The 22,543-nt window shown below is 44.4% G+C and overlaps 1 long non-coding RNA gene across 3 annotated transcripts in view; it reads left to right on the top strand.

The window, feature by feature from the left end:
• The window catches only part of LOC135058071 (uncharacterized), a 106,901-nt gene extending 84,857 nt beyond the window's left edge, over positions 1-22,044 (top strand). For 2 of the 3 annotated variants that reach the window (XR_010244577.1, XR_010244576.1), the window contains exons 2-4: positions 20,111-20,301; positions 20,443-20,627; positions 21,616-22,027. This is a non-coding gene — a long non-coding RNA (uncharacterized LOC135058071). Of the gene's footprint in view, positions 1-20,110; positions 20,302-20,442; positions 20,628-21,615 lie in introns of all 3 variants that reach the window. The other variant, XR_010244578.1, reaches the window with a different exon arrangement.
• Positions 22,045-22,543: the final 499 nt, after the last annotated feature.

The following is a 22,543-nucleotide window of genomic DNA, read 5'->3' on the forward strand; positions in this document are numbered from 1 at the left end:
TCTATACATACACATGCTGACACCTGGACGTACACCGACGTACCCACACCTGCATCTATACATACACGCGCTGACACCTGGACGTACAAGCACCTGCATCTGTACATACACATGCTGACACCTGGACGTACACCGACGTACCCACACCTGCATCTATACATACACGCGCTGACACCTGGACGTACAAGCACCTGCATCTATACATACACATGCTGACACCTGGACATACACTGATGTACACACACCTGCATCTATACATACACATGCTCACACCTGGACATACACCGATGTACACGCACCTGCATTTATACATACACGTGCTGACACGTGGATGTACAAGCACCTGCATCTATACTAGAGATGAGCGGGTTCGGTTCGTTGAGATCCGAACCCTCCCCGAACTTCACCTATTTTACACGGGTCCGAGTCAGCCTCGGATCTTCCCGCCTTGCTCGGTTAACCCGAACGCGCCCGAACGTCATCATCCCGCTGTCGGATTATTGCGAGATTCGTATTCTATATAAAGAGCCACGCGTCGCCGCCATTTTCACTCGTGCATTGGAGATTGAACGGAGAGGACGTGGCTGCGTTCTCTCCCTGAAAAGCTCCGTATCTGTGCTCAGTGTGCTGCAAATATCTGTGCTCAGTGTGCTGCTTTGTGGGGACCACCAGTATATAATTATAGTAGTACAGTACAGTAGGCCATTGCTGTATCTTGCAGCTCTGTGTCAAGTATACTATCCATATCTGTGCTGCATTATTGTGAGCAGTATATAGTAGGACAGTGCAGCATTTTGGTGACCAGCAGTATACATATACAGTAGTACAGTACAGTAGGCCATTGCTGTATCTTGCAGCTGTGTCAAGTATACTATCCATACAGTATCTGTGCTGCATTGTTGTGAGCAGTATATAGTAGGACAGTGCAGCATTTTGGTGACCAGCAGTATACATATAGTACAGTACAGTAGGCCATTGCTGTATCTTGCAGCTCTGTGTCACTTCTAGTATCCCGATCACTGCTCAATATCTGCTGCACTGTAGTGACCAGTATGTATACTGTACTGTGCGACGTGTGTTATACAGCTGGTGATTTTATACATCCTGTAATCTGTACTGAGCAATGTATGAGATATACCTGGGGATTATACACCCTGTATACTGTACTGTGTGGCGTGCGATACACCTGGTGATTATACACCCTTTATACTGTACTGTGCAACGTTTGTGATACACCTGGTGATTATACACCCTGTATACTGTACTGAGCGATGTGTGAGATACACCTGGGGATTATACACCCTATATACTGTACTGTGTGATGTGTGAGATACACCTGGGGATTATACACCCTATATACTGTACTGTGCGATGTGTGTGATACACCTGGTAATTAATTATACACCCTGTATACTGTACTGTGCGACGTGTGTTATACACCTGGTGATTATACATCCTGTAATCTATACTGAGCGATGTGTGAGATACACCTAGGGATTATACACCCTATATACTGTACTGAGCGATGTGTGAGATACACCTGGTGATTATACATCTTGTAATCTGTACTGAGCGATGTGTGAGATACACCTGGTAATATCTGTGCTCAGTGTGCTGCATTGTGGTGACCACCAATATATTATAGTAGTACAGTACAGTAGGCCATTGCTGTATCTTGCAGCTCTGTGTCAGACTCAGTACTAGTATCCTGATCAGTGCTCAATATCTGCTGTATTGTTGTGACCAGTATATAGTAGTACAGTGCAGCATTGTGGTGACCACCAGTATATAGTAGTACAGTACAGTAGGCCATTGCTGTATCTTGCAGCTCTGTGTCACTTCTAGTATCCTGATCAGTGCTTAGTATCTGTGCTCAGTGTCAGTGCTGCATTGTGGTGACCAGTATACTACAGTACAATAGTCCAGTGCTGTTCTCGCTGCTCAGTGTCAGTTCTCCGTAGTATCATCAGTGATCAGTATAATCAGTTCTCAGTATAATCAGTGCGCTGTTAGACGTGTGCCCATTTTCCGCCATTAGTGCAGTGGGATTTAGACAATTGATGAAAATTATTGTGTCCCCGGTACAAAATCCCATCTTAGATTCCACTTCACTAGGCAGGCGATAGCGAGATTTTACCAATTAATACAGTGATTTATAATTATTAATTACAGTGATCTTGCCAAATAATTCCAGTGATTTTGTCATTTTCTTCCAGTGATTTGGACCAATAATACCATTGATTAGAACAAATAATTTCAGTGATTTTGTCATTTTCTTCCAGTGATTTGGACCAATAATACCATTGATTAGAACAAATAATTGCTTTGATATTGAGGTGTTTGTGTCGCTTAGCTTAGCCATCCAGCGACCACAGTGCACCTCTTTTTCTCTTTTCTGTGCATCATGTGCTCTTTGGGGACTATTTTTTTAAGTGCCATCCTGTCTGACACTTCCGTATATGTCCAGTGGTACTGCCATTTGATATAATTCCCGACATTACTGCCATTTAATTCCAGTGATTTTTTCATTTTCTTCCAGTGATTTGGACCAATAATACCATTGATTAGAATGAATAATTCCAGTGATTTTGTCATTTTCTTCCAGTGATTTGGACCAATAATACAATTGATTAGAACAAATAATTCCTGTGATATTGAGGTGTTTGTGTCGCTTAGTTTAGCCATCCAGCGACCACAGTGCACCTCTTTTTCTTTTTTCTTTGCATCATGTGCTGTTTGGGGCCAATTTTTTGAAGTGCCATCCTGTCTGACACTGCAGTGCCACTCCTAGATGGGCCAGGTGTTTGTGCCGGCCACTTGGGTCACTTAGCTTAGTCATCCAGCGACCTCGGTGCAAATTTTAGGACTAAAGATAGTATTGTGAGGTGTTCAGAATAGACTGGAAATGAGTGGAAATTATGGTTATTGAGGTTAATAATAATATAGGATCAAAATTACCCCCAAATTCTATGATTTAAGCTGTTTTTGAGGGGTTTTTGAAAAAAAAACCCACCTGAATCCAAAACACACCCGAATCCGAAATTTTTTAAGGGAGGTTTTGCCAAAACGCGTCCGAATCCAAAACACGACCGCGGAACCGAATCCAAAACCAAAACACAAAACCCGAAAAATTTCCGGTGCACATCTCTAATCTATACATACACGCGCTGAGACCTGGACGTACACCAACGTACCCACACCTACATCTATACATGCACTGGATGACACCTGGACGTACATCAATGTACACACGCCTGCATCTATACATACACATGCTGACACTGGGACGTACACACACCTGCATCTGTACATGGATGCGTTGATACCTGGACGTACACCGACATACACACCTGCATCTATACATACTAAAGGAGAGATGTGAAGTAATATGGGAGAGACCAGAGAGAGTATAAGTGAGAGGTGGCAGTCGGGATGAGAAGGCAGTGGCAGCACCCTTCAACCTGGCACCACACTGCTGTTGCTGTCAGTCATGAAGAGCCTTCTCGGAACCAGAGGGCCAGCCAGTAGGGGTAAAGTATGTAAGTACCAGATTGTGTGTGTTTAGCTGTGTGCATATTTTGCTATATATATATGTGTGTGTGTGTATGTGTGTGTACAACTGTTTTGCTATGTGTGTTTAGCCGTTTGTGTGTTTTGCATACGTGTGTATGTGTGTTTTGCTATGTGTGTGTCTTTTACTATGTGTGTGTATATACAGGGCCGGCCCGACCGTTACATCGCGGAGAGTACCATATGTGGAGGGTGCTGCCGCTGCCTTCTCATCTCCTCCCGAGGTGTGCTCCCTGCTGCACTGCCCGAAGAAAGATGATAGGGTGAGGTGAGTGGGGAGCCAGTGAGGGAAACCACTGGCACAGGGTCGCACACTGTGGCTGCCATCTTTCGGCAAGCACACTTTCTCTCTGTCACCTTTGCCTCAGTCACCCACTCTATACCTGTCACCCACTATCTCCCTGTCACCCCTGTCTCAGTCACCCACTGTCTTCTTGTCAGCCCTGCCTCGGTTACCCACTGTTTCCTTGTCACCCCTGCCTCAGTCACCCATTATCCCCCTGTCACTCCTGCCTCACCAGTCACCCACTATCTCCCTGTCATGCCTGCCTCACCAGTCACCAACTGTCCCCCTGTCACCCCTGTCTCAGTCACCCACTGTCTCCGTCACCCCTCGTTCAGTCACCCCTGCATCACCAGTCACCCACTATCTTCCTGTAACCCTTGCCTCACCAGTCACCCACTATCTCCGTCACCCCTGCCTCACCAGTCACCCACTATCTCCGTCACACCTGCCTCACCAGTCACCCACTACCTCCCTGTCACTCCTGCCTCACCAGTCACCCACTATCTCCCTGTCACCCCTGCCTCACCAGTCACCCACTATCTTCCTGTAACCCTTGACTCACCAGTCACCCACTGTTTCCATCACCCCTGCCTCACCAGTCACCCACTATCTCCCTGTCACGCCTGCCTCACCAGACACCCACTACCTCCCTGTCACTCCTGCCTCACCAGTCACCCACTAACTCCCTGTCACCCCTGCCTCACCAGTCACCTACTATCTCCCTGTCACGCCTGCCTCATCAGTCACCCACTATCTCCCTGTCATGCCTGCCTCACCAGTCACCCACTATCTCCCTGTCACCCCTGCCTCACCAGTCACCCACTATCTCCCTGTCATGCCTGCCTCACCAGTCACCCACTACCTCCCTGTTACTCCTGCCTCACCAGTCACCCACTATCTCCCTGTCACCCCTGCCTCACCAGTCACCCACTATCTTCCTGTAACCCTTGCCTCACCAGTCACCCACTATCTCCGTCACCCCTGCCTCACCAGTCACCCACTATCTCCCTGTCACCCCTGCCTCACCAGTCACCCACTAACTCCCTGTCACCCCTGCCTCACCAGTCACCCACTATCTCCCTGTCACCCCTGCCTCACCAGTCACCAACTATCTCCCTGTCACCCCTGCCTCACTAGTCACCCACTATCTCCCTGTCACCCCTTCCTCAGTCACCCACTATCTACCTGTCACTCCTACCTTACTTGCCCACTATCTCCCTGTCACCCACTATCTACCTGCCACCCTTGCCTCAATCACCCCCTTACAGTTTTTTTTTGTGGCGCGTGCTATCCCTATTTTTAATAAGGGAGAGGGGCCCAATGCATATTGTTGCACCTGGGCCCACCATTCTCTAGTTCCACCACTGTCCTTGTCTATCTCTGTCTCTCTTGCTGCCCCTGGTATCTCTGTCTCTCTTGCTGCCCCTGGTCTCCCTCTCTCTTGCTGCCCCTGGTCTGTCTGTCTCTCTCTCTCTCTCTCTCTCTCTCTTGCTGCCCCTGGTCTGTCTCTTGCTACCCTTGGTCTCTCATTCTCTCTCTCTCACTGCCCCTGGTCTGTGTCTCTCTCTTACTGCACCTGGTCTGTGTGTGTGTGTGTGTGTGTGTGTGTGTGTGTGTGTGTGTGTGTCTCTCTGTCCCTGCTCTTTCTGTCTCCTCTCTCTCTTCCCCCATGTCTCCCAGTATCTCTCTGGCCCTGGTCTCTCTATGTCTCCCAGTCTCTCTCTGGCCCTATTTTATAGATATAATTATACTTATATAACCATATAAGAGAGCGCAAGATACTGAATAAGTAGATACAATTTATTTTAAATCTTAAAAAGTATATAATATATATATTCAAATGAGCAACATTAATGCTAAATCTGGAGCAAATAATCAGCTGACCATCACTGATAACTATTAATAAACCATTATTGTCCCGTTAGAAGGAAATATCCAATAATTGCTTAAGGACAAGATGCGGAGTGTTAATGAATACAATAACCTGCTTCAAACTCCATATGGTGAAGTCAATCCACAATGATTTGTAAATGCCTCTGTATATACTATGTTGGAAAAAGCATGTTGATGAGGTTGTTTTGAAAGCCGCCTACACGGAGAAGAGCTTTGGATTCTCCTAGCCTGCGTACTGCTTCACTTTTAAACCCCCACACATACACATCCGTACAGACAGGTGGACGCTCACCGCAAGTATGATGATATGCTGCAGCCGTATCCTATGGCACAAGGAGGACCATGCAGTGCGGGAGCTGCTGTGTAGAGATGAAGGCAAGTCCCAAACAAGGCAGTGTGCGGACGTTGGCAGGTCCTGGGGGGGGGGGGGGAAGACAGACGCGGCTCCACGGCAGCAAAGATGATCGGCTAAATGCCTGAAAGCTGGTGTGTAGACGCGGTCAGAAACGTAGATGGTGTTGCTTCAGCCCTAATTAACGCGTTTCTCCGACTTAAGGGCAGTCGGTTTCATCAGAATAAGTTCCTGTGCTTGGGAAATAGCTGATATTTAAAGGAGTCATTATCCAATGAAAATTCCTCCCTGGCACATTCTTTAAATTAGGAACACCTGTATAAATTAATACCTGGTGTGAACCTTAATACATGTAATGCAATATATGAACCATAATGATTATATTTTCAAATATATGGCAAAAAACCATACACATTAAAATAAATACAACACAAATCTAATACTTTCTATCTAGACAAATATATCTATCTACAATAATTTATTTGATTCTAACAGACAGCACGGAGAGATAAATAGCATGTATATTTCTTATGTATTTGTAAAATATACCAATTCAGACCTTTGATTAATATGAGGCCGTGTGGCTCAGTGCACTAATCCCCCAAGCCCGCAACCCAACAGGCCCGGGTTCAAGTCCCACCACAAACATCATTTTATTTTTTAATGTATTATTTTTTATTATTAATTATTATATTTGATATACTATCATTGATTAACCCTTAAACTATTTCATTATTAAAAATGGTTAAAATATATGGATTAGAGATGTAAGACTAATTTATCAATATAACCACTACCCTTCATGAAATTTACACATATTAAACTTGATTAATTATGATTAATTATAGCATATTCAACATCAATATATACACAAGTAAAAGAATAATCATACATAATATATAATCATACACATATAAATATGTGTGCTAGTGCATATAGTACACATACCACATGTCAATGAGATCACGAGGGTCATTTTTATATAAAAATATGAGTCCAAAAGTAGTGCATCAATCACCACAGATTTATCCTCCATGAGCTATTTGTCGTCCTAATGATATAATATAATGACATAATCTAAACTCCCTAATATAAACAACATGATAATTGCTTAGTATGTCATACACCAGATTGGTGCACCTATAAGTATACACACATCAATATACCCTTGAACCAGTGAAGTAAACAGAAGGAAAATATTAATTTATGTTTATCCAATAACCTCTAGACACAGATAATGAAATATTATTAATAAAATATTATTAAATATACGACCAATGACTATCAATTCATCATGTTTGGATATTAGACCCCCTGGATCCGATGTTATTCATTTCAATGCAGTCATTTAGACCATCTGGAAAGAGAGTACCCAGAGTATATATCCAAAAAGCCTCTCGTTTACACAAGCGATTATACCTATCGCCTCCCCTGACGGTAGGTTCAATGTGTTCTATACCCTGTATGCTTATACTCTTGACATCTCCATCATGGGTATCCAATACATGTCTGACCAAACTATGTTGACTGGTACCTCTTTTGATATTATTCTTATGTTCTAGAAATCTAGTATGTAGTAAACGTGTTGTCCGACCTACATACTGTATCCCACAAACACAACTTATGGCATAGACCACATAATTAGTTCTACAATTAATACTACCTCGTATCTCGAATTGTGTTCCATAGGTGAGTGAATAGACCTTAGTAGTCTTATAGTATATACAGAGGCATTTACAAATCATTGTGGATTGACTTCACCATATGGAGTTTGAAGCAGGTTATTGTATTCATTAACACTCCGCATCTTGTCCTTAAGCAATTATTGGATATTTCCTTCTTACGGGACAATAATGGTTTATTAATAGTTATCAGTGATGGTCAGCTGATTATTTGCTCCACATTTAGCATTAATGTTGCTCATTTGAATATATATATTATATACTTTTTAAGATTTTGAATAAATAGTATCTACTTATTCAGTATCTTGCGCTCTCTTATATGGTTATATAAGTATAATTATATCTATAAAATATACTGTGTATTTGGGTAAACACAGATACCCTACATGGGAGCTGCAGTTTATATGTAACCATATTAGAGTAAATTTTATACACTGGTTATAACTCACCTTAGTGCCTGTATTGATTTTGCTTCAATAGTAAAATCAATATTAATTGTTACATTGGGGTTTCTTCTCTCTAGCCCTAGACTGTCTCCCTCTCTCTCTCTCTCTCTCTCTCTCTTTCTCTCTACCTCTGGTCTGTCTCCTCCACCTCTCTCTCTCCCATGTCATCGAGTGGCCTTCTCTCTGGCCCTGGTCTCTGTCTCTCTGCCCCATGTCTCCCTCTATTTCTGCCCATTATCTTTCACTGTCTCTGCTTCTGGTCTCTCTCCTATGTCTCCCTCTCGCTGTCTGGCCCAGGGCTCTGTCTCCATCTCTCATGTCTCCTCTCACTGCCCCTGGTCTCTCTCGCTGTCTCTCTGCTCCTGATCTCTCTCTCTCTCTCTCTCTCTCTCTCTCATGTCTCCATCTCTCTCTGCCCCTGGTCTGTCTCTTGCTGCTCCTGGTCTCTCTCTCTCTCTCTCACTATCCCTGGTCTCTCTCTGTCTCTCTCTCTGTAACGGCCCCTGGTCTATCTCTGTTTCTCCCTCTCTCTCCCCATCTATCTCTGGCTTTGGTCTCTCTCTCTCTCTGCCCCTGGCCTCTGTCTGTCTCTCTGCCCCTGGTCTCTCTCTGCCCCTGGCCTCTGTCTGTCTCTCTGCCCCTGGTCTCTCTATGTCTCCTCGTCTCTCTCTTCCCCATGTCTCCCAGTGTCTCTCTGGCCCTGGTCTCTCTGTCTCCTCCACCTCTCTCTCTCTCTCTCTCTCTTCCATGACTTCCAGTCTCTCTCTGTCACTGCCACTGGTCTCTCTCTGTCTTTGACCCTGGTCTCTCTGTCTCTGACCCTGGTCTCTGTCTCTGACCATGGTCCCTCTCTGTCTCTCTCTCTCTTCCCCATATTTCCCTCTCTCTGTCTGGCCCTGGTCTCTGTCTCCCTCTCTCCCATGTGTCCCGCTCACTGCCCCTGGTCTCTCTCTCTCTCTCTCTCTGCTCCTGACACCCCCCCTCTCTTTCTCTGTCTCCATCACTCTCTCATGTATCTATCTCTCTCTGCCCCTGGTTTCTCATTCTCTTTCCAGTGTCTCCCTCTATCTATCTGCCCCATGTGTCTCCCTTTCTCTCTCTGCCCCATGTGTCTTTCAGTTACTCACCAAAACAGTGATAATGCCCATCCCCAGCTGACCATGTCCCTTTTTCGGAAGTGCTTTTTTTGTTGTTGTTGTTGCGTGGGAGGGCATTCTTCAACTTGCCCTGGGCACCAAAGACCCTAGTTCCGTCCTTATCTTGGCGTATGTATACAATGGATGCACATGTCCGATTTCAGAAAACTACTGAATATCACTTAAACCACAAAACTGTACTGTTGCTGGAAGTCAATCTTCCAGCATCCGCCAATCTTAGAGGAACCTCCTGGTCCCTCTGCACCCATGGCTTCTCTCCCAGTGTGTCCCTGATCTCAGTGATCGGGCAGTCCAGTGGAGCTGAAAGCACCGTTCCTCCACCCAGCATTCTGCTGCTGTTGAAAAGAGAAGCAGCCAACTGGGAAATGTAAATACACAATGAGCTGACCCCAGTGTATTCCCATCGGATGTTCCTCTCAGCAGCTGTTGGGGAAATGTAAGAGCTGCAGAATGTTCTGCCCCAGGCAAGGGGTGTGGTCTCATTAAAATGGGCATGGCCTCGCCGGAAAAGATTACCTTACACCGCAGTTTTTGGCCCTGCACCAACAGACCTTGGCCACCACAGGGAAAAAATGTTTTCACCATATTAAGCCCCATACAGTAATGTCTCCTGCACCATATGCCCCACACTGCAATGCTCATGATACATTATGCCCTACAGTAAAACTTCTACATGCTGGGTGTCATGCTCATTGCCAGGGGTTTCTTGGGCTGGGTGTCTTGCTCGTTGCCAGGGGTTTCATGCTCTGGGACAGGTGTCATACTAGTTATCAGGGGTTTGTAATGCTTGTGGCCAAGGGGAATTATCGTTGCTATGGGTGCGTTATTGTTAAACATTTAAAACAATCAAATGTTTATTTTTAAAGTGAAATTTTACATTTCTCAATTTAAAAACAAATTGAAAACAAAAGCTATGAAATTCCATAGACAAAAAACCTTACAGTTTCACATGTCCCATTGAGGCTTCTTACACATGATCTGGCATTTCAGAAACCTGTTGTAACTCTTCCGCTCAAACTTCAAAAAGCAATAAAATTCAGATTGGATGTGTTCCTTGCACAATACAGATATGGTGTGCCATCACAGCCTGTGGGTAAGAGCAGATTCAGCACTCTCACAGAGTAAGATTGCTGTCACTCACACAATGGTGGAGCTGCTAATTCACAGATGCAGTCTATGCAACTGAAGGTCTTAGTAGAAGACAGCTGCTCAGATAAGGTAAGAGTGGTGTTGATTGGAGTGAGGAGACAGAGCAGTGTGGATGGGGGAACAGAAATGCGTGGATAGGGGGAAGACCAGGCACACTGATAAGGGGACAAAGCAACACAGATGGGTGGAAAACAGTGGTGCATATAGGGGAGGTAAGACAGTGATGCAGTTGGGGGGGGAGACACGGTGAAAAAGAGTGCCACAGATGGGGAAGGAAAATGGTGCAGATGGGGGAAAGACAGTGGCACTGATGGTGGGTAGACAGAGGGGTGTGGATGGGTGGACAGTGCCGTGTGGATGGGTGGACAGAGCAGCACAGATGGAGAGGGGTGAGAGCAGTTCAGATGGAAAGAAACAGTGGCACAGATGGAGGTGAGACAGCGCGGTGTGGATGGGTGGACAGAGCAGCATGTGTGGATGAGGGCGATAGAGCAGCACAGATGGAGAGGGGTGAGAGCAGTTCAGATGGAAAGAAACAGTGGAACAGATGAGGGGGCAGAGCAGCATGGATAAGAGGAAAACAGTCCTGACATCGGAGGGGGCAATTATTTTTACCTACCCTTGGTGGGTGGCAGCTAGGCCTAATCCTTGGGGGGGGGGTTAGGGCTAACCCCCCATCATCCCACCCTAGGCCATAACCTTAACAGTGACCCCTATACTTACCATCAGGATGTTGGCAATGTCAGCTACATGAATGGGGTAAGAGTGGTGAGGATAGGGGGAAGATTATGCAGCATGTATGTTAAGGGAGACAGTGGTGCGGATGAGGGGAAACGATGCGTATGGGTTGAAAACACTAACATGGATGGGTAGAAAACTGGTGCAGATGGGAGAGAAGACGCTGTGGCATGTATGGTAGGAGGCAGAATGACGTTGAAAAGGTAAACACTGTGCAGCGCAGAGAGAAGCAAACGGTGGTACGGACAAGGCACAGATGGGGAAAGACAGATGGTGCAGATAAGTGAATACAGACTGGCAAAGATGGGAGAACACAGAAGTAGGGATTGGGGAAGACAAAGCAGCATAGAAGCGTATAATGTTAGTAAGTGTAGATGCATAGACCACAGATGAGGTATTATAGTTTTAGCAATTAACCAAGATGTTTGAGGAAGCTAAATGTGTAGACTAAATGAGATGGATGTATGGAGTGAGAAGGATGTTGGAACAAGGTGGTATTGTTGTGGTTACTGAATGGGATGGTTGTGGGCAGTGAGTGGGATGGGTGCACCACATAACTGCTCAGACATTCAGCTGCATAGACTGCATATGTGTATTCCAATGAGCAAACAAATCTGTAAATTAGCAGCTCCACCATTGTGTGAGTGACAGCAATCTCACTCCGTGAGAGTGCTGAATCTGCACTTACCCACAGGCTGTGAGGGCATACATAACTGTATTGTGCAAGGAACACGTCCATTAAGGTGTCAGCCTTAATGATCGGAATATCATTGCTTTTTGGAGTTTGAGTGGAAGAGTCACAACAGCTTTCTGAAATACCAGATCATGTGTAAGAAGCCTTAATGGGACATGTGAAACCGTAAGGTTTTTTGTCTATGGAATTATTATTATTATTATTATTTCTTATTAATATTATTATTATTTTAACATTTGCATATCTATGTTTTATATATTGATGTATATTTTGTTTGTTTTTTAAAACATATATTCCACTCAGTGGTGCATCAAGCGGGTAATTCATTTCTGATTGCTGCTGTGCGTTTTCGCACAGCGTGATTAGTTCCTAACTGCGCATGCATATGTACCACAATGCGCTTGCACGTCAGACATCAACAACGGGCATTGCCAGTCAGCATGGGGATGGTGCAAAAAATCCTATCGCATGGGTGTTCGCAAGGTGATTGACACTAGGAGGCCGTTTGTGGGTGGCAACTGGGCGTTTACAGGGAGTGTCCGGAAAAACGCAGGCATGCCCAAACGTTTTCAGGGAGGGTGTCTGACATCAGCTCCGGCCCCGATCAGCCTGTTCTCATCACACTGGAGGAGTATGTCCTGGGTTGCGCATACTTGCACGGCGAATTTACACTCACCCCTTGGGCGGCGACTATCTGATCACAGCACAGCAAAATTAGCAGCCCAGCGATCAGATCTGAATTACCCCCAAGAGAGGATGAGTCCCGTGTGCAGTCTCCCTCCAGGCCCCTTCCTCTCTAACTGGCAAAGCAATAGATTCTGGGCAATAGGGTTACTAGGAGACACTATCATTGTCCCAGAGTCTAGTGCGCATGTGCAGATCTCCGGGAAAATGGCTGCCACACCATTGTCTCAGAGATTTTCCTACTGCACATGCGCGAAACGCCAGGAAAATGTCCGCCACACCATTTTCCCAGTGAATTCTGCCGAACTGCTGCCGACACAGGACACCAGACCATATGTATGGTAAGAATGGGTGCAGGGTGTGCGGTGTGGGCCCCCCTGGATTACAGGGGCCCATGTGCACTGTACACACTGCACCCATTATACATATGCTAGTGATTCTACTTGATTTTATACTTATATACACAATACAATAAAGATATTGCTTTCTCTTACTTCCTAGAGGATGCTGCGGACTCCGTAAGGACCATGGGGTGTAGACGGGCTCCGCAGGAGACATTGGCACTCTAAAGACTTTAGATGGGTGTGCACTGGCTCCTCCCTCTATGCCCCTCCTCCAGACCTCAGTTAGATCCTGTGCCCAGAGGAGACTGGATGCACTGCAGGGGAGCTCTACTGAGTTTCTCTGAAAATACTTTTTGTTAGGTTTTTTATTTTCAGGGAGCACTGCTGGCAACAGGCTCCCTGCATCGTGGGACTGAGGGGAGAGAAGCAGACCTACTTAACTGATAGGCTCTGCTTCTTAGGGTACTGGACACCATTAGCTCCAGAGGGTCAGAACACAGGTGTCGTCCTCGCTGTTCGTCCCGGAGCCGCGCCGCCGTCCTCCTCACAGAGCCGGAAGATAGAAGCCGGGTGAGTATAAGAAGAAAGAAGACTTCACAGGCGGCAGAAGACTTCAGATCTTCACTGAGGTAACGCTACGTGCCATTGCTCCCACACATACACACACAGAAGGCACTGTACGCGCCCTGGGCAGAAATATTAACCTCAAGGGACACTGGTTAATATATTAGATACTGCGGAGGCACCGTTAATGTGCATAGACCTCGCTTATCCCTATCGCCCCTGTGTAGTTTAGCTAGGGGATTGTGACGCTTCTTCAGCATTGCCCCATGACCTGTAAAACCTATGAATGTGCCTCCCAAAATGACTCTCTCATAGAGGGACAGCATGCTCTGGTTCTTGGACTTCTACAGTATATTAATGTGCAGTACTGTATGATTGCTATCACTTGTGGTGAAACACCATTCTTATCAAATACAGTAACTACTGTACAGTATAGTTGTTCACACAGGTGATGGCAATCATACTGTACATTAAAACTGAAGTCCAGTAACAGAGAATTCTGTCCTTCCTGGAGACATGAAATATGAAAGTAAATGTCACGGGAACACATTAAAAAGAAAGGTTGGCACTTCCTTCCCATTGGTGTTGGTTTATGCCTTAGGGGACTCGGACGCTCATACTTGCATTTCAAAAGTACAGTATTTTCCACTGCCTCCCATTACCCCATCGCCCTTCTCCCCTGGGAGCCTGCACAGGTCATGCAGTAGACAGGAAGGGAGTTCAGGTCATGTGCAATACACAAACGCCAACGATCTACAGTACTGTGTTGCTCAGTTAGTTGCGTCAGAATACACTAATTTATACTCATCACTGCTGTGTATTTGCAATTAGCGTAAAGAATCGCTCCTGCAGATTTACTCTGATTTATGTGAAACCTGTGTGCACCTTTCCATTGAATGTATTACAAAGAAAAAAAAATAATATTAAAGTGAATGTCACGGGAACACAATCAAATTTTTTTTTTTTTTAAATGGCACTTTAGGACTCGAACCCTGGAACCTCAGCGCGGGAGGTGGGAGCTTTCATCGCTAGCCCACGACACTTCATGACAGATTCAAAATTTCATGTGTAAAAGTACTGCAAAGAGCAACCCCTCCCCGTTTGTGTTGGTTTATGCCTTAGGGGACTCGGACGCTCATACATGTATTTCAAAAGAACGGTGTTTATGCATTGTACATACTTCCTTTTACACAATTAGTTGCGTCTGCATACACAATCTTGCATCTGCATACACAAGTGTTTTAACATGTTCGTTTGTATAAACTGTTTATTTATTTTGAGAACTCTCACCGTCTGACCATTGGTCACCATCTATTAACATTACAGTCGTCACTGACCATTTGCCAGAGCTGTAGATCAATCCATCGCTATACGATCTAAAGTACTGGGTTAGTGGAGCATTAGCCACCCAGTGGTGGAGATGTGTAATGCATGCTGAGTATCTAGTATCGCCTCAATGCGCCTGTCCGTGATTAAACTCAGCAAGCTAAGCTATCGCCTTAGCGTGACTAAATGTCCATCTAGGTGCAGAAACAGTCAAGATAACGGAGTACCCATCTGTACGGCAAAGACTTAGCTTGACACACCCCCAGTAGGTACTGTAGTAGTCACCGACTGCATCTATGACTGTCTAATATATAATGCAGAGTGACCACATAACACAGTGACCCCCATATTACATACCTCTCAACTGTCTCGAATACAGTGGGACAGTTCTGCTAATTGGATACTGTCCCGCTGTCTCACTCGTGGGCCGCAGTATCCCCAAAATGATGAAAATGAGTGTCACAGCATTAAGCCCCACCCACTCCACTCAAGGCCCCACCTATCTCCTCGAGGTCCCACCCCCTTCCCACCTGTCCTCTGGTTTCCGACCACCCACAATCAGAAGTTGGAAGGTATGATATTATGCAGGGAGCATCAGTAACCACCATATGTCTGCCATATGTGTGTCGAACATTGTTATGTCGACCTTTTAACCCAGTCAATCTTTTGAACTGTATCTTTTGACCCTGTCAACCTAATGCATGTCTACCATTAGTGGTATACCTATTTACTGTAGGTCTTTTTAGTGTAGATCTATAGGCCGGATACCAGAGAGAACATCACAGTGACCATCATATAATAATAACAACAGTAATTTTGATTGCCTTACAATATCAACATAATCAATAATTAACCCCTTCTCAAAAACTATTATACAATAATTTATCTGTTGTAGATCTCCTCTAGTCCTCTCCTGTTGCAGTCACTTAGGAAGCATCACATTGCTGACTGTCTATCAGGCAGGACTTAATGAGACTGCTACTGTCAGTGAGGATAAAGGGGGTCATTCCAAGTTGATCGCTCGCTAGCAACTTTTTGCAGCGCTGCAATCAGGTTAAAACTCATCAAAACTGCGCATGCGTATGCACCGCAATGCGCAGGTGCGTCGTATAGGTACAAAGAGGATCGTTGCTGGGCGATGGATTTAATGAAGAATCCATTCGCACAGCCGATTGCAAGGTGATTGACAGAAAGAGGGCGTAGGTGTCAACTGACCAGTAACTGGGAGTGTTTGGAAAAACGCAGGCGGGTGTCTGATGTCAATTTCGGGACCGAACAGGCTGAAGTGATCGCAGCAGCTGAGTAAGTTCAGACCTACTCAGAAATTGCATAAAACTTTTTTGTACCACTCGGCTGCACAAGCGTTCGCACACTTGCAAAGCGAAAAAACACTCCTTCATAGGCGGCGACTATCTGATTGCAGCACAGCAAAAAGTTGCTAGTGAGTGATCAACTCGGAATGACCCCCAAACAGTCATGCAGAGACAGATAGGGGAGACAGGTTATGTGCAGCCTATTACTGCAGCACACAGCCCCTAGTGGATGATAACTGCCCTCCCTGCTCCACCGAATTGCAGCTCCAGCTTCTGCAACTTCAGTTCTTACCCACCCTTTGTCACTTGGGGCACCCACCTGCCAGCCCTAGCTGCACCCCAATAATACACTTTCTATAACATACTTTTGTTTAATTTTAAAGAATTTGCTATTTGTAAACAATAATAAATAAAAATAAACTTTGTAAACTTTTACATTTGTTCCGAGTCCAAATTGAACCAGTTTGTTAACCCACCTGTCCTCTATTTTGTAGTCACGTAAGTGTTTGAGAGTTCAGTGGGGTGTGAGGGAAAACTTGCAATGCCAGCAGCCAAGATGTGCAATTCCAGACTGCACATTTCATCCATAAATTGTCCCCTATGATGGATATACTGTAAAAATAAGATTTTAAACCTACCGGTAAATCTTTTTCTCCTAGTCCATAGAGGATGCTGGGGACTCCGTAAGGACCATGAGGTATAGACGGGCTCCGCAGGAGACATGGGCACTCTAAAGACTTTAGATGGGTGTGCACTGGCTCCTCCCTCTATGCCCCTCCTCCAGACCTCAGTTAAAGAACTGTGCCCAGAGGAGTCGGACAGTACGAGGAAAGGATTTTTGTTAATCTAAGGGCAAGATACATCCCAGACCACACCATCCACACTGTACAACATGGAATATACGAACCAGTTAACAGTATGAAACAAAACAGCATCAGCCAGATACTGATCAAAACTGTAACATAACTCTTATGTAATCAATAACTATATACAAGTCTTGCAGAATTTAGTCCGCACTGGGACGGGTGCCCAGCATCCTCTACGGACTAGGAGAAAAAGATTTACCGGTAGGTTTAAAATCTTATTTTCTCTTACGTCCTAGAGGATGCTGGGGACTCCGTAAGGACCATGGGGATTATACCAAAGCTCCAGACCGGGCGGGAGAGTGCAGATGACTCTGCAGCACTGATTGAGCAAACACGAGGTCCTCATCAGCCAGGGTATCAAACTTATAGAATTTAGCAAAAGTGTTTGAACCCGACCAAGTAGCTGCTCGGCAAAGTTGTAATGCCGAGACACCTCGGGCTGCCGCCCAAGAAGAACCCACCTTCCTAGTGGAATGGGCCTTTACCGAATTTGGTAACGGCAATCCAGCCGTAGAATGAGCCTGCTGAATCGTGTTACAGATCCAGCGGACAATAGTCTGCTTAGAAGCAGGAGCGCCAACCTTGTTGGCTGCATACAGGACAAACAGTGCCTCTGTTTTCCTAACCCAAGCCGTCCTGGCTGCATAAACTTTTAAGGCCCTGACTACATCAAGAGACTTGGAATCCTCCAAGTCACCCGTAGCCACAGGCACCACAATAGGTTGGTTCATATGAAACGATGAAACCACCTTAGGCAGAAATTGAGGACGAGTCCTCAACTCTGCTCTATCCACATTGAAAATCAGATAGGGGCTTTTGTGAGACAAAGCCGCCAATTCGGACACCCGCCACGCAGATGCCAAGGCTAACAACATGACTACTTTCCAAGTGAGAAATTTTAACTCAACTGTTTGAAGAGGTTCAAACCAGTGTGACTTAAGGAACTGTAACACCACGTTAAGGTCCCATGGTGCCACTGGGGGCACAAAAGGAGGCTGGATGTGCAGCACTCCCTTTACAAAAGTCTGGACTTCTGGGAAAGAAGCCAATTCCTTCTGAAAGAATATTGACAGAGCCGAAATTTGCAACTTAATGGAGCCTAACTTTAGACCCAAATCCACTCCTGTCTGCAGAAAGTGGAGAGAACGGCCCAGGTGGAAATCTTCCGTAGGAGCATTCTTGGTTTCACACCAAGATAAATATTTCCTCCAGATACGGTGATAATGTTTCGCCGCCCCCTCCTTCCTAGCTTTTATCAGAGTAGGGATGACTTCCCCCGAAATACCTTTCAAAGCTAGGATTTGGCGTTAAACCGCCATGTCGTCAAACGTAACCGCGGTAAGTCTTGGAACATGCAGGGCCCCTGCTGCAACAGGTCCTCCCTTGGAGGAAGAGGCCACGGATCTTCTGTGAGCATTTCCTGAAGATCTGAATACCAGGCCCTTCGAGGCCAATCCGGAACAATGAGTATTGTCTGGACTCTTTTTCGTCTTATGATTCTCAGTATTTCTGAGATGAGTGGAAGAGGAGGGAATACATAGACCGACGGAAACACCCAGGGTGTCTACCGCTACAGCCTGAGGGTCCCTTGACCTGGAACAATACCTCCGAAGTTTCTTGTTGAGGCGCGACGCCATCATGTCTATTTGAGGAAGCCCCCAATGACTTGTTATCTCTGCAAAAACTTCTTGATGAAGACCCCATTCTCCAGGATGGAGATTGTGTCTGCTTAGGAAGTCTGCTTCCCAGTTGTCCACTCCCGGAATGAAGACTGCTGACAGCGTGCTTACGTGATTTTCCGCCCAGCGAAGAATCCTGGTGGCTTCCGCCATTGCCACTCTGCTCCTTGTCCCGCCTTGGCGGTTTACATGAGCCACTGCTGTGACGTTGTCCGATTGAATCAGAACAGGTAGGTCGTGAAGAAGAGTCTCCGCTTGTTGTAGGCCATTGTATATGGCCCTTAATTCCAGCACGTTGATGTGTAGACAAGCCTCCTGGCTTGACCACAGTCCCTGAAAATTTCTTCCTTGTGTGACTGCTCCCTATCCTCGGAGGCTCGCGTCCGTGGTTACCAGAACCCAGTCTTGAATGCCAAACCTGCGACTCTCTAAAAGGTGAGCACTCTGCAGCCACCACAGGAGAGACACCCTGGCCCTGGGGGACAGGCTTTTTTTCTGATGTATTTGTAGATGGGACCCCGACCACTTGTCCAGAAGGTCCCACTGAAAAGTCCTCGCATGGAACCTAGGGGATTGTGGCGCTCCTTCAGCATTGCCCCGTGACCTGCAAAACTTATGCCATCTCTCACTCCATATCCGAGCGCTGCCACGTAGCTGGGGTTCATGGTTGGCAGCCATTTTGTCAGTTTGCTATGCGATCGTGTCCGGTGTACCATAATGTACACAGACCTCGCTTATCCCTATCGCCCCTGTGTATTTTAGCTAGGGGATTGTGACTCTCCTATAGCATTGTTTAGCTAGGGGATTGTGACACTCCTTCAGCATTGCCCCGTGACCTGCAAAACTTATGCCATCTCTCACTCCATATCCGAGCGCTGTCATGTGGTGGGGATTCATGGGCGGTGGCCATTTTTAATGTGCATAGAACTCGCTTATCAACATAGGCCCCTGTGTTTTTTAACTACCATATTGAGACGCACATTTCTAGGCCGACAGTATTTAATATACAGTAAGCAGCATTGTTGGTAGGCAATAATTGAAGAATTTACATACAGTAGTGACATGTACTGTATGTAATGCTGGTACATTATGTCAGTCATCTCTTATGCTGTACACTACTGTAAGTCTCACAGGGCCAATGCACTTCCAAGGAGGGTTATTTACAGTATCTGTTTTATACAGGAAAGTAAATGCAGTCCATAACACTGATGTGGTATTTTCAGTACAGTACAGTATACATTACTAACATTTGAACATCAGGAACTATATAGTAAACATGTACAGTATTAGCTTTTATCATAAAACTTGCAAATTTTCAGATGTGTAAATTTTAGACTAGTATTCACAAATGTTTTTTCTCCATACAGGAGAAAATGCCAGTAACTATCAACAAAACTATGAGCAAGATAATCGCAAACATGAAAAAAGAAAATAAAAGCATCAAAGAGATCCATGCATGGCTCAAGGAAAGTGGCATTATAGTCACTTTAGAAACAGTGCGCTATCATGCTTTCGAGAGAACAACGCCCAGATTTGTATTTCCTACAAAATGCACATGGTACGTACTGTACAGTACTGTAATCTTTAACTGACTTACTGTATACAATAGAGAATTTTTTTGTAATAAAAAATAACACTTCATCTTACTGTGATTGTGCTGTTCATTAATTCATATTTTGCATACTGTATTGTACTGTAGAAGAGTGCAAGAAATTGTGGAGGAACTAACTCGTGAGGATGATGAGCGTACTGCTTTGCAAATAAAATGAATTCTCCATTCCAAGTATGACCTGGACATATCGATCACCAGCGTTAGAAGGATGCAACGGAAAATGGGATGGACCTTTAGCGCTACAAGGCAAAATACTGAAAGCAGTATAAACCGTAAATGCACACTTGTTCACTGTTAATAATCCCTTGATAAGTGAGATAATGATGTAAATCATTATACAGAGTGTGTACTTTATACTGTATATATATACAGTATGTGTGTGTGTATCTCTCTCTCTCTCTCTCTCTCTATATATATATATATATATATATATATATATCCAACAGGTGGTTGCACTCGCATCTTCAAAATTATGTAACCGCTGGGGTGTCCACTCGAATACCGTGGTATCCAAATGTAGAGAAAGAAATTCAGAGGGGGCACTCTCCAGACTTTTTTCATAAACAACTGTTCATTTATTGATTATATACTTTACATGATCAGCATTTCCTCAAGCGCTTTCGGCCCAAAGCAAGGGCCTTCCTCAGGAGGTACTGTACAAAATCCACAACTTCCACCAACCGTGAGCAAAAGATCCAAACATCCAGCAATGCTGGATGTTTGGATCTTTTGCTCACGGTTGGTGGAAGTTGTGGATTTTGTACAGTACCTCCTGAGGAAGGCCCTTGCTTTGGGCCGAAAGCGCTTGAGGAAATGCTGATCATGTAAAGTATATAATCAATAAATGAACAGTTGTTTATGAAAAAAGTCTGGAGAGTGCCCCCTCTGAATTTCTTTCTCTCTCTATATATATATATATATATATATCCCATAAGAGATACCTGTAGGCACTCAGAGACAGCGATGAAGCATTGCCGGCCTATTGTGATGATTATATATAGTGTGTGTGTTTGTGTGTATGTATGTATGTATGTATGTATATATGTGTGTATATATATATATATATATATATATATATACATACACACAGTGTATATATATATATATATATATATATATATATATATATACATTGTAATGTATATACAGTTTAATGTATACAGTAGGTATATAGTATAGTATACTGCACATGCAGTCTGCTGTATATACAGTAACCTCTTTCATTACTGCATCTGAGTAATTATTTTTGGCTCTTCACAGGATATCTCCCATGATAAGAGATGTGAATAAAGAAAAGAGTTGAACAGGCACGGCAATGGATTGAGAGTGGTGAAACATTTCATGATGTCATTTTCACAGATGAATCGTCTGTTGCTCTTGAGCGGTTCTCCAGAATGTCATTCTGGAAACGTCACAATATCTCATTAAAACCACGCCCAAAGCATCCATTTAAAGTCCATGTATGGTGAGGCATATCACGATTAGGAGCTGGTCCCCTATTATTTTTTGAAGGTACTATACTTTATTCTGTGCCTGTGTTCTGTAAAAAATACATGCTGTACTGTAGAGTACATGTAACTGCACAATAAAATGAGTTGCTTATTAATGAAAAACATTTTTTTATTTCTGTAGGGATCATGGATAAGCAGTTTTTCACATATGAAAATTCTTCAACCAGTAAGGGTACTGGTCTGATCTATGTCTGCACCATTTTGTTTTGTCATTTCTGCAGAAACTTCTCTGTTTCTTCTTTTTTTCATTCTTTTCTTTTCTACTAAGGAGTTAGCGCAGATAATATTATATTCCGATAAGCAGTTTTTCCAAACAAAAATAGTAGAGGGATGTATGGTGCCATTCAGGAATAAATATTACCCATCTCACCACAGGATATTCCAAGATAACGACCCTAAACACTCTGATTCAGCCAAATTTATGGAAAAGAAAGGTATCAATTGGGAACGCACACCACCAGAGTGAGTATTCTTTTAATACTGTACAAGTAAAATTTTGAATAGCACTCTAGTACTGTAAATGTATTTTTTGGTTTAATAAACAGTACAATACCATATGTTTTATTTTCTCTACTTAATTAATTTACTAACATTTTTTTCTGTACTTTTTTTTTTTTTTGATCACCAGACATAAATCCAATTGAATTAGTGTGGGCTCAATTGAAAAGATACATTAG

This window comes from Pseudophryne corroboree, chromosome 3 (assembly GCF_028390025.1).
Source record: "Pseudophryne corroboree isolate aPseCor3 chromosome 3, aPseCor3.hap2, whole genome shotgun sequence".
Classification (NCBI taxonomy): domain Eukaryota; kingdom Metazoa; phylum Chordata; class Amphibia; order Anura; family Myobatrachidae; genus Pseudophryne; species Pseudophryne corroboree.